Raw genomic sequence first — 17138 nt, 5'->3', positions numbered from 1 at the left:
AGTAGATCATGTATGTTTGACAGATATATCTGAAGTGTATCCACCATTTCTGACTTATGTTTTGTCATACTGTTGATCCATGGAATTTTATCCTTATTAATTGATGTATTCCCAATTGACACTGATAATACATAGACTTATAAGTTATCACATTTCCATGTTTTATAGCATTTATTCTCTTCCATAATTAACATATTATGATTGCAAGGACTAACTTTGGTATCTGATCTTATTTATTTGACATCTTGTGCTCCCACAATCTAAAAATGATTTGTTTTACATTTCTAGTTACGCTGAGACCTACACAAGAATAAAAATGCTTCCATAGATTTTGTGTTATGGGAGTTGTTAGTAAAAGATAAGATAAGTATCCAAGTGACCCTCCTCACAACAATAACATTTTGAGACCGCATGTATCCTCATCTTCATTAAATTATTATATGTGGCTATTATCCCCTTCAAAACCCTCCATAAGAGAAAACAAATCTTGAGTGGCAAACCCTTTACCCCTATTGTTGCTCCATTCATTCACTGGCAATTTTCTTTTCATGTTTTCTCAAGAAGATAAAAACAGCTCTTATATTTATTAATCATTTGACCAAAAGTATCTGAATACTCTTTTAGCACCTGCACTATTTTGATCGCTAAACTTCTTTCCCAGAGGGAAAAAAGATTGTATTATCTACTACGATAAATGATTAATCTCAGGACTCAACCGTGGAAAATAATATCTCTTAAAATATGCATCCCCATGTAAGTTGTTTCTAGGACCTCTGCTGCAATAAATAAAATTGTAGGGGATAGAAGATCTCGCTGCCTCAATCCTCTTGAAGATCTGAAAAAAATCATGTTCCCTACCATTATTAAAAACTAAATACCAGTTTTTGGACATAATCCCCCATGTCATGTAAAAACTAATTGAGAGAAACACAATCTTCTAATCACTTGGGTTGAGAATATCCATTAAACTCTGTCATATGCCTTTGTCATATCTGGTTTCACATCCACGTTAAAATTTTCCCCGTCATATCCATATATCTATTAATATCTTGTGCCTAACAATACATACTCATTGATACTTCTGGACTTCAAAAAACCTAACAGGGTTGGAGAAATTATCTTGGGTAAGACCAACAAAAATTTTTCATGAACCACTCGTGAAATTATCTTATTCAGAAAATTACTAAGACTTATTGGTCTTAGGTCTGAGAAACTTAGTACTGATTGTTTCTTGGGTATAAATACTATGTTGGTTTGAGTAACAAATGTTGACATCTCGTGCCCATAGAAAAAAAAGCTCTTACTAAATTAGTAACATCATCCCCTATGATCTCTAACAACATTAAATGTAATGCCCTGTAAATCCATCTGGCCCACATGCAATGCTCCCATTCAATGCAAAGACCACTTTAGTCACTTCATCCTAATCTAGAAGCCTACTCATTGCCTCATTTTCGTCATCTGATATACTCTTTGGAATCTAGTATTCTGGACATAGTCCGTTTCCAACATTTCTGCATGAAATTGCTCTCAAGAAAATCCCACAACCACTTGATCAATCTGTTGAGTTGTCTGCCAGGTAATTTCTTGGTTACTCAATATTTGTCTAATATGCAACTTCTTCAATTTCCCTTTAGTATACAAATGGAATAATATCGTAGTTCTATCCTTATCTTAAAACCATTTAGTCCTAGACTTTAGACTAAAAAAATCTTCTTCAACCTACAAAAAATTCTTCAATTCTGCATCTACTTTGCTTAATTCTGCCTGGTTGCTGGCATGTGGTTGTATTTTCAATTGTATTTCCTTGACCTTTATCACATATTCCATAATAGCAATTTGTTGAAAAACATTTCCATCGGCAGCTCTAATTCAAGCCGATAGTGGTATCTTAACTCTCTTCATTTTAGCATGGAACTCTATCAGATGATGCACCTCAAATGTAGGGAACAAATCTATAATTCTGATTCAGAAGAATACTATCCAAACATTTAAAAATACAATCCTCTTCAATTCGTCCATTCCACCATGTGTATTTACTCCCTGATGTTCGCACCTCTGTTAACGCACATGCATTGAAATAGGAAGCAAACTCCAAAGCTTCATTATGAGTGAATGCAAGGCCTCCTCGATTCTATTCCTCATAAAGAGTAACATTGAAATCTCCTCCGACGACACATGGACATTTCTAGATTAATGCTAACTCCTCCTATTTCTCCCATAATTCTAATCTGTCCAAAGAATTACATCTCGCGTACACAGTTGTGTGTTAGAAAAATATATTTCCTATTCTTAACTTAATGGTTATTTGTTGGACCGTATCGACAAAAATGTTACCTTACCAAATTGTACTCCAAAAAACCAAATCTTTCCAGAATCGTTCACCCCCGCATGCTCAAAGCCTAATTTCCTTTTGTAATATTCCAAATAAAATTGATTTTGAAATGGTTCCGCTATAGATATGAATGAATGTATGTGTCTTTTGTTTAGGTCCTTAGTTTCTCAAATGATTTTTGAGTATTAACTGACCTAATTTTGTAGAAGAATTGTTTTTTCAATCATTAATCACTATTAGACGCCCTCTCCGTTCTGCTACTTGTTTGGACATGTAAAGGAATTCTTACTTTGCCTTCCCTTGCTCCATATTTCAACTTATTTGTATGCCTTGCTAATTTGTTGAATATTGTATTCTAGATCTTTATCCTCCTCAAGGTCCTTTTTTTTCTGCTAAACATCACCATCGTCCTCTATTAAGTCTTGACCTTTCCTTATTACAGATTCTGCCTCGTCCCTGTGATTGTCATTCTCTGAGATTAGATCTCGTTCATTCATGTCACATAACACATAATCAGTACAGTCGTTTTATTTTTCGTAGTTGTTCTCCTCATTGTTATACTTTGTTGAAACAACTTCATCATAACACTTTTAAGTCAAATCTCTGCCCCTTTTCCTTCATTGAGAACTGTCCACAATGTCACCTGGTTTTGCTACATTTATCTTTCCAGTATGAATGTACCCTTCAGCCTGCTCATTATCCATTGTTTCATCCTTAAACATGGTTCTCTTGTCCTTGTTACGACTCCTTTTAACACAAGGAGTGCCTGCATTAGTATCTAAAAAATTCAAATCACCTTTCTCCTCCTTCTTCCTTTTCTCTTGTTTATCTTGTTTCAACAGGTTGTATTTATTTTCAGCAATTATTACAACCCTGTTCCAAGCCATCTCCGACCATTTCGGTTTTTCTTCTCCCCATTTTTTGTATTTTTGCTATACAAACCCTTCTTCTCTATTGGACTATTCATGTTTCCCACTTTTGTTGAGTCTTCCACGGCTTTTCTCCTAGCAATAGGATTCTTTTATGTTCTGTCATTTTCCTTCATTTAAACTTGTCTTGTTGTTTTTTTAAAAGATTCAGGATGCACAACAAAACATTGTTCCTCAATTCGTCGCTGAATCATACATTTCTGACATTACTTTGGTACATAATCATACTTAATTTTTATACATTTATCCATTATTCCTCATTGTTTCTCTTCATTCAAATTTTATTCCATTTTCATAATTCTTTGAGTGGATTTACATCCACCTTAACTTTTGCACAACTTATCCTCGTCTTATTCTTTGTTGCCAAGTCTACCTATAGTCGCTTTCCTACTGTTGGTGCAAGTGAAAACACTACTTCTTCCCAAAAATGATTTGGTGGAAGCAATGAAAAAATATCCATGAAATTGTTGTTGTTGTGTCCTCCTCGGTATTTAACACTGTATCCCATTTCAGCGTTCTCATTGGAGAAGACCAGTTATTCTGTGTGATGTAAAAGTTGGGTTATATAGTAGGATCACATAATCCTCCAATAATGTCTCCCTTATCAAAACATGTCTATTAGTGAGAAACCCAATATTTCATTATCCCTTAGTTCAGATTGTTTAGGGATCAATTTTTTTGACATCTTTTATGTGAGGACACCCATATGAAAACTTTCAAATAAATGTATATTCCAGATTTTCGTTAACGATCATCTAGTATACTTATTATAATTCCCAAATGACTTGTGGTTATATATGTAGGTTATAGGTTTGAGTGGTAATATCTTAACATTGGTTTTTTCAGTCTTAGGGATTACACATATGTTAGTGCTGATGGAGTTACCAGTCAACCTACCTCAGAGGGAGGTTGGCTGCTGGCAGAGGAAGCCATTGGAGCGTCTAAAAGTAGAGTTTCACGGGGTAGGATTACGTTTCCTAGAGAGTATCGATGACCATGTTTCTAGTTTATTTCATCAATTATACCAAAAATAATATTTATATTCACAAATCATGAGCTCTTATCTATCTGGTCATTTAAAGCACAAATCTTCAGCAAGTTCTTCTTTGTTAAAAATATTTTTGCTCCTCTTCGTTGCAATTTGTATCAAATGAGCTTCTTAAAGTGGAAATACCTTAGACCAACTTCAGTATGATCGAGAAACTTCTCATGTTTAGTTAAGATGATTATAACTACATTACTTATATGATAATTTTTAGTGTAAGTTTTTCTCTTATAGAAAAAATATCAGAAAAAATATTTACAATAACAAACAAAGGGAATCAAATATTGATGATCAAAACAAAAATAAAGATATCATTATTATTAGTGTTTTTATTTTCTTAGTAGAAAAGATAGCAGAAAAATTATAATCAAAAAAATTCTAATGTTCAGTTTAGATGATCAAAAATAAAATAAAGATATCATCAATATTATTGTTATTTTTTTTCTTATTAGAAAAGATAGCAGAAAAAATATGTACATTAACAAACAATGAAGATCAAAGCTATATGGTTCGCCCGTAGCTCGAAATACGTATTAAAAAAACACAGTAGAAAAAAAGGTTCTCGTAAGACAAATTCTAAAGAACTCCCAACAATCATAACAAAATTATAGATTTTCAAACACTTCTAACACCCATTGACCTAAAAATTCATGAATGTCGTTTGGATCAATTGAAAGATATCATAAAAATAAAACAAGAAAAACAACAGTATTACATATTTTACATAGACGCAAATAACTCCATTCTTTAATAGAAAACTGATTGTTTTTTTCTAGCTATAACATCAACCATAAGAAAAGAGAAGTGAAGGTAATGAAAAAAAGAAGAGAATTGGGCGTAATGAAAAAAGAGAGTGTTGAGTGTAAAGAACATAGAAAGATTTTTCTATTAACGATTTTTTAATAGATGAGTTCAATGGAATAAAGTTATACTTTTTGGTTGGAGAAATCTCTTCTTGGATACAACAATCAGTTACTGATGAATTGCTGACACACACTCAACAATCCTCTCTTTTTCATAACCCGGCCCCCAATTCTCTCTTCTATAGTTCATGTTATCATTAATAAAAAAATTTCAACTTTCTATTATAGAAGGTAGCGATTTTTGCCCAGGTTGCACTATTAATGCTAATTTTTTTCATTTTTGGTTCGTATAACATATTTCGATTAATCAAAATGACAATCATGTTTTAGGTCACTTTGTGGTAGAAGTGTTTCAAAATCTATAATTTGTTATGGTTCTTGATATTTCTTCGCAATTTTTTGTTAAGAAGACAAGTTTTTGTGTTGTGCTTGTCTTACAAGCTTTGATTTTCTTTGTCTGTTTCATGAATATATTTTTCTACTATTTTTTCTAAAAGGAAAAAAATAAAATAAACAATTTTAAGATCTGCATTTTATTTTTGATCATTATAACTAACCATGAGAATTTTCTTGATTGTAGTGATGTGAGTCTCAAGTAATTCAATTTCAAGAGACTCGTTTAATACAAAGTGCAACGAGGAGGGGCAATAAGATTTTCAACAAAGAAGTACTTGTAGAAGATTGGTGCTTTGAATGTGAATATGAAGGAGAACTTGTGATTTTTGACTATGGGCAAGTCCTTTTGCTAAAAAAATAATTTTATTTTTGTTATGATTTATGAAATTAAGTAGAAACATGGTTATTATTTTAGAAATTTTTTTTTGATAACCATGTTACTAGTTTATTTTATAAAATATAACAAATATAATTTTATTTTCTTAGCAAAAGGAGTTGCTCGTATTCACAAATCATGAGGTCTCCTTCATCTTTACATTGAAAACACCAGTATTCATCAAGCTCTTCTTTATTGAAATCTTTTTGACCCTCTTCGTCGCAATTTGTAGCATTGATTTCTTGAAATTGAATTACCAAAGACCAGTTCACTATAATCAAGAAAATTCATATCTTCAGTTCCGATAACCAAAACTAAAATGCAGATATGATAATCATTAGTATAATCTTTTTTCTTTTAGAAAAAATGGCAGAAATATTATATATTAACAAGCAAAGAAATCCAAATCTAGGTGAATAGCCCAGAGATTAAAATACATATTAAACAAACACAAGAGAAAAGCAGGTCTTCTTAACACAAAATTCTAGACAACTCCCAAAATTAATAATCAAATTATAGATTTCAATAACTTCTATCACCCATTGATTTATAAAATTATGAATATCTTTTGGATCAACCGAAATATATCTAAAAAATAAAATAAGAAAAACATCAGCATTACTTGTCCAACATAGACATAAATCCCTGCATTCTTTAATAGAAAGCTGAATGTTTTTCTATCAACAACAAAAACCATAGAAAATAGAATTGGGGGTTATGGAAAAAATAAAAGAGAAGAGAATTAGGGGTAACAAAATAAGACAGAATTGAGTGTAAAGAAAATAGATCGATTTTTCTTTTAAGATTTTTTTAATAGAAGATTCTAATTGAACAAAGAGATACTTTTTGGATTTAAGGAATCTTTTCTTTGATACAACAATCAGTCGCTTATGAATTGTTGACACACACTCAACAATCCCTCTTTTTTTTTATTGCACGCCCTCCAATTCTCTCTTTTCTGCTTTACCACCAAATCTCTTTTCTTTGGTTGATGTTATCAGTAAAAAAAATTAACTTGCTACTATACAAGATAGCGATTTCCGTCTCGGTTAGACTAATGATGTTGATTTTTTTAATTTTGATTTGTATGACATATTTTGATTAATTAAAATATCATTGACGTTTAAGTCAATGGGTGCTAGACATGTTTTAAAAATTGTAATTTGTTATGATTTTTCCTATTTCTTCATAATTTTGTGTAAAGATATTATGTTTTTCTATTGTGCTTTCTTATTGAATATTATACTCTTTGGTTTAATCATCAAGCTTTAATTTTCTTAGTCTTTATAATGAATATATTTTTCTACTATCTTTCTTAAAGTGAAAAATTTAAACCGACAATTTTCATATCTACATTTTAATTTTTATCATCTTAACTAACCATGAGAATTTTATTTATTATACTGATTTGAGTCTTATGTTATTTAGTTTAAAGAGACTCATCTACTACAAAATACAACCGAGAGGGACAGTAAGATTTTCAACAAAAAATAACTTGTAGAAAATTGTTGCTTTGAATGTAAAGATGGAGGAGTGAGCTTATAATTTGTGACAATGGGCAAGCCATTTTACTAAAAAAACTAATTTTATTTTTGTTATAATTGATGAAATGAACTAGCAACATGGTTTCCACTTTAGAAATATTTTTATGATAACTATGTTACTAGTTTATACCAACTATAAAATTGATTTTCGTAGCAAAAGGACTTGCTCATAGTGACAAATTCCAATTATTTTTTGATTCTTTTCATCGCAATTTGTAGTAATGAGTTTCTTTAAATTGAATTACCAAAGGCGAGTTCACTATAATCAAGAAAAAATTCTTATGTTAAATTCAGATGATAAAAATTAAAATGCAGATATGATAATTATTAGTGTAATTTTTTCCTTTTAGAAAAAATAGCATAACAATATATACATTAACAAACAAAGAAAAACAAAGCTAAATGATTAGATTATAGATAAAAATACATACTAACAAGATACAATAGAAAAATAGTTTCTCTTAATGAAAAATTAAAAAGAACTCCCAACAATCATAACAAAATTATAGATTTTCAATCACTTCTAGAATCCATTGACTTAAGAAATTATGAATGTTGTTTGGATTAACTGAAAGATATCATAAAAAATAAAACAAGAAAAATATCATTAATACTGTCCAACGTGGACGCAAATTCCTACATTCTTCAATAGAAAATGAATATTTTTTTTATCAAGAAATAACATCAACCATAGGAAAGTGAACTGGGGGTAATGAAAAAAAGGAAAAGAATTGGGGTAATGAAAAAAGGAAAAAATAGGGGGTTACGAAAAAAAAAGTATTGAGTGTAAAAATAATAGAAAGATGTTTCTATTAAGCTTTTTTTTATAGACGAGTCCAACAGAACAAAGATATAGTTTTTGGATTGGAAGAATGTTTTATTGGATACAATAACCAGTTACTTATTAATTGTTACAACACACTCAACAATCCTCTCTTTTTTCATTACCCGGCCCTTAATTATCTCTTTTCTTCATTAGCCCCAATTCTCTCTTCTATGGTTCATGTTATCACTAAACGAAAATTTTCAACTTTTAATTATAGAAGGTAGAGATTTCCATCTAGGTTGGACTAATGATGCTGATTTATTTTCTAGTTTTGATTTGTATGACATATTTAGATTAATCAAATTGACATTCATGTTTAAGGTCAATGGGTGTTACAAGTGTTTGAAAAATATTTGTTATAATTCTTGCTATTTCCTTAGAATTTTTTGTTTAGAAAAACATGTATTTTGATTATTCCTTGTTAGTAGGTATTTTATTCTTCAGGCTAATCATCAAGCTTTGATTATCTTTGCCTGTATCCTGAATATATTTTTCTACTATTTTTTCTAAAATGTAAAAAATTAAACCAACAATTTTCATATCGACATTTTTATATTTGATCATCTTAACTAACAATGAGAATTTTCTTGATTATAGTGATGTGAATCTCAGTAATTCAATTTCAAGAGACTCATCTAGTGCAAAGTGCAACGAAGAGGGGAAATAAGATTTTCAACAAATAAGAACTTGTAGAAGATTAGTTCTTTGAATGTAAAGATGGAGAAGAGCTCATGATTTTTGACTATGGGCAAGTACTTTATCAAAAAAACAATTTTATTTTTGTAATAATTGATGAAATAAATTAAAAACATGGTTGTCATTTTAGAAAAAAAATTATGATAACCATGTTACTTGTTTATTTCATCAAATACACCAAATATATAATTGATCTTCTTAGCAAAAGAACTTTCTCAGACACACAAATCATAAGCTATCCTTCATCTTTACATTGAAAACACCAATATTCAGCAAGATCTTCTTTATTGAAAATCTTTTGGACTTTCTTCGTTGCAATTTGTACTAATGACACTCTTGAAATTGAATTAGCAAAGACCAGTTAACTATAATCAAGAAAATTCATATGTTCAGTTTAGATGATGTAAACTAAAATGCATATATTTAAAATTATTAGGGTAATAATTTTTCCTTTTAGAAAAAATATCAAAAAATATATACATTTACTAATAACGAAATCCAAGCTACATGATTAGCCTGGGAATTGAAACACATATTAACAAAACACAATAGAAAAAGAGGTTCTCCTAACACAAACTTCTAATGAACTCTCAACAATCATAATAATAATATAGATTTCAAACACTTCTATTAACAATTTTATCATGCCCCAAGCTACCCTCGAGACGCGGACACGGAACCTAGGACCACAACTCTCTGAAGCTAACCCTGTTTGCATGATCATGAACATACTAAAGATAATAAATTATTACGGAAAGTAAATAATAATTTATAGTAAGAAGATAAGGAACACCCATATACTAAATGTGACATTATATGAAATGATGAGTTTAATACAATGAAGTTACTAACTCAACACTAAGCTGACACTGACTATGTCTGAAATAAGCCTCTAAACTGAACTTGAAATACTGGGACAAGCCCCAGCTAAATCTAGAAAAAACTTAAACTAAATAACTAAAGACTGAAATGAAACACATGACTGTTGTCCTCGTAGAATGGGAACTCACCACTGAATCTGCTGAATTGGAGATCGGATATCGATCTATCCATGATCTAGATGCTGAGAATCTTAACCTACATCATGATAATATGTAGTGCACGTATGCATCAGCAAAGAAGGTTCAAAAATGTGAAAATTATGAATCAAAATAAGTGAGGTCATTGAGGATTGAACGCGTGACCTCACAATATTAAATACCATGAAAATAATGAAGTAAAAAGAAATGTGGTGAAGGAGATTCAAACCATTGTATTAGATGGAAAATGTAACTTAAAATAAATAAATAAGAAATGAGAGGATTAGGATTTGAACCCACCAACTCTCAATAAGATTTAAGGAAGAGGTAAAGAAAATAATACAAATGTAAGGCATGGAAATCGAACCCACGACCTCTAGGAAGTGAAGGAGATTAAAGAAGATGAAAGAAAAGAAATGTGAGGCGTGACAATCAAACCCACGACCTCTAGGCAATGAAGGAGAGTCCAAGGAAATGAAATAAAAGAGATGTGAGGTGTGGGAATCGAACCCACGACGTCCTAGGCAGATTTAATGAGAAAAATTAAAAGAAATTAAACAGGGGTTGTGCAGGTTTGAACCCACAACCCCTCAGCCAAAGGAGAGAAATTTGAAGGCAATGAACATAAGAAGTAAATCAGGTTGTAGGGTTCTATACCACATCCTCTTAGTTCCATTAAGCGAAAAATGAAGATAGAAATTAAGGGGAAAATAAAATGAAGGCTTTAGGACTCAAACATGGGTCCCCAAGCAGTATCTATCAAACCAAAATGAACAAATAAAATGTAAGTGTTGTTCAAGGGATTCTAAAATTGGGTTCCCTTGCCCTAATTCCGTATTGATACATAAGTCATACACTATATAAATGTTAAAGAATAATGTTGCCTACTTAGATAGAAATTGAGATCTTGGCATACAAACAAGATACATAAGTCTTGTACCACATATTCTTAGAAAGATATGAATCACTTAAAAAATTATGATTGAAGCCTAATGCATTGTACATATAGATACATAAGTCTAACATATATTTTAAAAAAATAACAAGTGAACCATAGATGTATGTAATGAAATGATGTAACCCGAGAAAGGATAAGTAAGAGTATAAAAAACAGTAAATGGCAAAATGCATTGGCATATGATGAAATGATGAAACCCTAGAAGGGTTACGTAAGAGTATCAAACACAGAAATGGTCATGTACAATGGCATATGATGAATTGAACATTCACATAAAAAAGGATGAGTAATTATGAAAAATAAAAGTGCTACTACTAATAAATGTGGTCACAACATGATATGAGGCTAATGTAAAAGATGGGAGCACTCCCAAATGAGCCAAAGTAAATGTTACCAAAATGTACTCACCTATGAGAGTTTAAAGTTAATGAATAGACCAGTCTTGATGTACACTCTAAGGAAAGTATTGATATTAACACACATAACAATAATGATGAGATGAGAAATCATCTAGTTAGCTATAATGTTCTCATACTAGAAGCCAACTTCCATGATATATGATTTGAATCTAATGGAACTTTATACTCAGCACCGATAAACTAGCTATGAGTGGTGATGCCTTCTTTCGGGAAGGGCGGATATTCAGGTAACTCTCATGAGAAGAGATTGTCTAGCATGCCAGGCATTAGTCTTCTATATCTCCTAGTCTTCGAATCTATACTGCCTATATAGGGATCTGGCGGGGTTCAATTCCCATGTACGCTATCTTGTTTTGGGTAACTTTGGCCTGTGATTCCACCTCTTATAAGTGTGGGATTTCATGACACTGGATTTCATGATGCTCACATGATCTATGTCGGTTAAAGTTAATGTTCCCAATAAATGAATGAATGAGGCTAGCCACAAATCATGCACATAATGAAATAAACAGTACCAAAGATATTAGGGAAGGATGATCAAGAGGTGAGTTAGACTCAAGCAATAACACTAGTTCATTTTTGGTCATTACACATCGAATTCAATGTAAATCTCAAACTACATCCTAGGTATAACTTGTGTTCACACAAGCCTATGAACAAAATGAAATGAAGAATGTACGAATGAATGAAGTAGATGGTGTTATGTGTACTATGTTGTGTTCTATGTGCCAAAAGTTAAGTATGTTGGTGCATGTTACTCTCATGGCATAACATTACTAATAAAAGTTTTGAAAGTTCACTCACTTTCCTCATCACAATTTGTCAAGTCCACTGACTTGACCTGCTATAATCATGTTTCTAGGAAAGAGTTATTCTTACCCATGCATGTCCTTGGTGTGTGCTTACATAAACACATACTTAATACAAGTGTGTACTAATCCTATACAACTCTAAATTATTCGGTGCATGCAAAGGTGGATGGTAGAGCTACAACATCAACGCTGAAGCATTTTGAACATCGAGTATTTATATGGACTTTGTAGGCCTTTTATGCTTTCGAGGATGCTTGCCCATTTACATTCTAGCTTAGTGGTAGTATTGAGCTAGTGGAGTATGTTCCACTAACGTTTCTTTCCCATTTTTGTTCAGACATTGTAAGGGTGCCATTTTGGCAAGTACATCTTTATCGTTATAATAATATCTTCTGTCATTTGATGATCATAATGTTAGATGGTTGATGGTGAACAAATATATATGTAATAGAATTTTTAATGTGCATGTTAGGAAACAAAAGTTACACATTTTCCGCTAAAATTAACGTAGATGAAGTAAGAATTATGTATGTAGGATTGTCTGTGACCTTTGAGAGGTAAACGCTGCCAGTCTCATTTGGGGTCGAGATTCCGGTCGTGAAAAAGTTTGTATCAGATACCTAGGTAAAATTACAGAAATAATAAAATCATCAACTACATTGAGTAGTTTCTAAGTCATTGTAGTGAAATGCACAACTTTCCTGGATTAGAGACTGCATGATGCGTACAAAAATTTCCCTTCTTCTGATCTTATTGTGTCGTTCCTAATGTTTGACTTCTTGATGTTATGATTTTGTCCAACATCAAATCATTGTTATTTACAAAGAATGAACACTAGAAGAGCTATTGGTAAGATGAGAGGAGTAGCAGCTGCTTGGGACAATCAAGTTCCACCCTAGGCTCAAGCTGAAGCAGTAGTCATGCCAGTTAACCCTGCTGGGTTGAATAATGTTGAGGTGAGGGAATCTCTATCCCAGATAGCACAGGCCATCACCATGCAAGCTGAGGACATGACAGTCCAGGTGAACCGATAGAATGTTCAAAGGGAGAACCAACGAGTACGTAGCATGGCTGATAGGAAACGAGAGTTTACAATGATGAATCCTCCTATTTTCACAGGGTCTAAGACTTCAGAGGATCACCAGGGACTATCCCCTAAAGTTGGTGAAATTTTCCAAGTATGCCACTTCTTTTGTGTCTAACAACAGAAATGAGATAAGTAGATTCTTGACAGGTATTGTTGAGGATCTCGAGTAGGAGTGCAGGGCAGCTATGCTGCATGAAAGAATAGATCATTCCAAGCGTATGGTCCATGCCGAGCAAGTGGTGGAAAGCATGAAGAGGAAGCACACTAGGGCATAGAACATGTCAAAGCATGTTGAGAAGATTTTTTAAGGAAACTATTGTACTGAAATCAAGAATAAGCCCAGGTTTAAGAAGGACTCTCCCACCAAGGGGAGTCAAGTCCATCCAACGGTTGCTATGATAGAAATTCCGAGTCCAGAGTTAAGAGAAATAATAAAGTATACAAACTTCAAGAGAGACCACCTTGCAGGAAGTGTGTAAAACAACATGGAGCAGAATATATGATGGGCACTAACGCTTGTTACAGTTGTGTACAGTTGTGATAAAACGGGTCACATGGTTAAGAATTGTCCACTTAGGAAATGTTAAGAACAGGGGAAGGAAAGAGTTTGTATAATTTTCCAAGTGATGAGGCTCCAAGAAGACAACGATTCTTCGCATTCAAGTCTAGGGGTGTAGGGGAAGTCACCTTTGGTGAAGTCATGGGTGAGTAGCCTTAATTAGTCCTTTAGGTATTTGATTGTATAGGGTGTGTATGCACTAGTATGAGGTTAATATGTTTTGAGTCATCATGTTGGGTTCTAGTTTGTATGACTTACATGTTTACTTGTGTTGTATGCTTTGATGAGACTAGTATAGGAAAGAGTTCCTTATTTTATTAATGTGAAGCTACTAGTAGGTTTCAAGGATGTGCACCTTCATGTTAAACTGTGAATCAGATATTCACCAATGGGGAGTATTGAATTTTCTATGTAGGCATTCATTCCATAGATGTTTTACATATTGTTAGTAGAAAGTAGTGTCGTTCGGGGATGAATATTCCTTGGGGGAATAATGTAACAACCCTAAAAATGGATAAAATAAGAAATGCTTAATGTGTCAAGAAGGCCTATGATTAGACCAGGGTTCACAAAGATTGTTGCACGTAGAACTAAACCTCAGAACCTAAAGCCAAGGCAACAAACTTGGGGAGTTACTTGAGCATTGAAAGGTTGGGTCCAACCATGTATGGCTCTCGAATACAAAGATTTACTTGAAGGAGTCTTTTCCGGATTTAAAAAGGGAAAATCTTAGGTTTGGAGGGTCTATGGGTAAAATGGTCTTTTTCCTAGCTTAGGGTAGAATCGTAATTAACCTAAATATATAATTAAATATTTAATTAATAAGGTGTAGGGGTATTTTGAGGAGAGAGGGCCAAAATTAGGCTCTTGAAGTGAAGTCTTGCTCCACCCAGGTTAGAACCTAGGTGGAACCAATGTTTTAAAGTGTTTTTTATTTAATATATTGAATTTATATAATTAATTAATTCTTATTATTCATTATATGATTTAAGATAAAATAAAAATCAGATTTTTATTTAATAAAAAAAACCTTATTGACTAAGTCCTAAAACTAGACTCCTAAGCCGCCTACAACTCCCACTCTCTCACGTTTTTCTCTCTATTGTCACACTCAATCTCTCTTATGATTTCTCACGTATTTTCTCTGCCAAAATATGATAAAAAGTCATAGAAATAAACCATGTTCTTCATATTTGAAGATCTCACACGAAATCATAAGAAAACAAACGTTAATCTCATACTAGGCTAAGCGAGGTTGTCATTCAAGTGGAGTTGTTATTGAGGAGTCTTAGACGTGTTCTTGCGTGAAATTTTTGGGCAGCGAGTTAGCATTTTAACGTCAAAAAGGTATGGGTTCTCTTCTCTCTTTGTCCCTATCCCAAGTGACCCCTGAAGGTTCGGAATATGCATTCCGAAAACTAGGATTGTTCCCCATTGCATGTCCATGTTATTAGGTCCCATTGAATTATAGGTTGGGTATGTGTGCTGGTAGGAAAATAGGGATGAAACGTGTTTTCGTGATGATTATGTGTTTATATGTATGTTTGGAATAATGTTACTTATGTTGATGTTTCCAAAAATGTAACAATGTGTGTATGTGTGTGTTGCCGTGGCTATTGTTCATGGTTTAGGACTTGCAATGGCATGATAGTTATTTATATTTCATGTAAACATGTTAATGTAAATATGATGTTCAGATGAGCTGAAATACGGATGATTTGAGGGATAAAGTCTTGGCTTAACGAATACATGAAGACTCACCTAAAACTCTCTAAATGCACTACAAAATTCCCCTAAGAACTAAGGTGTAACTTGATTAAAGTATGCTCAAAAATTGAAAGAAAATTTCCATCTTCTATTGATAAATTTTGGTCAGCAAAGAGGGTTAAATTTTTTTGAAAAAAATGAATTAAAACAGTTGAAGTCATGGAGGATTGAACCCTTGACCTCACCATGTTAAAAACCATGAAAATAAGAAGTAAAAACAAATATGGTGAAGGGTATTCGAACCATGGTATTAGATGGAAAATGTAACTTAAAAGGAAAAATAACAAATGAGAGGAGTGGGATTCGAACCCACCACCTCTTAATCATATTTAAGGAAGAGTAAAAAGAAAAAAAATGTGAGGCATCGGAATGGAACCCAACATCTCTAGATAGTGAAGGAGAGTAAAGAAAATGAAAGAAAATAAATGTGAAGCGTGGGAATCGAACCCATGACCTCTAGGCAGTGAAGGAGAGTCAAAGGAAATGAAAGAAAGAGATCTGAGGCGTGGGAATCGAACCCACGACCTCGTAGGCATATTTAAGAAGAAAAATTAAATCAAATTAAAGAGGGTCTATGAGTGTTTGAACCCACAACCCCTCGGCCATAGGAGAAAAAAAATTAAAGGCAATGAAAATAAAAAGTAAATGAGGTTTGTTGGGGTTCGATCCCACAACATCTTTGTTCCATTAAGCGATAAATTAAGAGAGAAATTGAGGGAAAATAAAATGAAGGCATTGGGTCTCGAACATAGGTTCCCAAGTCGTATGGATCAAACCAAAATGAATAAAAAAATTTAATTGTTGTTCAAGGGATTTGAAAATGGGGTTCCCTTTCCCAAATTCCGTATTAATACATTAGTCCTATGTGAATTAAATGTTTAAGAATAATGTTTCCTACTTAGATAAAAAAAAGAGATCTTTGCATGCATACAAGATGCATAAGTCTTGGACCACATAATCTTAGGAAGATATGAATCACTTAAACGGACTATGAATGAAGCCTCATGACTTTTATGTATAGATCCATCAGTCTAATATACGTTTAAAAAAAGTAATCCTATGATGTTGTAATGAAATTATGTAACCCTAGAAGAGTTAAGTAAGAGTGTAAAACACACTAAATTGCCAAGTGCATTGGCATATAATGAAACGAATATTATGTTATGAAATGATGAAACCCTAGAATGGTTAAGTAAGAGTGTGAAACACACAAATCGTGAAGTACATTGACATATGATAAATTGAACATTCCCGTAAAATGGGGTGAATAATAATGAAAAACAAATGTGTTAATGTTAATGAATATGGAGATAACATGATATGAGGCAAATGTAAAAGATGAGAGGGATCTCAAATGAGCCAAAGTAAATGTTAACAAAACGCACTCACCTATGAGAGTGTAAAGTTAATGAACAGACCAGTCTCTATGAACACTCTACTGAAAGTATTACGATTAACACACTTAATACTAATGATGAGATGACAAACAATCTATTGACCTATGATG

The sequence above is a fragment of the Solanum lycopersicum genome, chromosome 4, assembly GCF_036512215.1.
Source record: "Solanum lycopersicum chromosome 4, SLM_r2.1".
NCBI lineage: Eukaryota > Viridiplantae > Streptophyta > Magnoliopsida > Solanales > Solanaceae > Solanum > Solanum lycopersicum.
The sequence above is the reverse complement of the archived record's forward strand: the minus strand, read 5'-3'. Positions refer to the sequence as shown.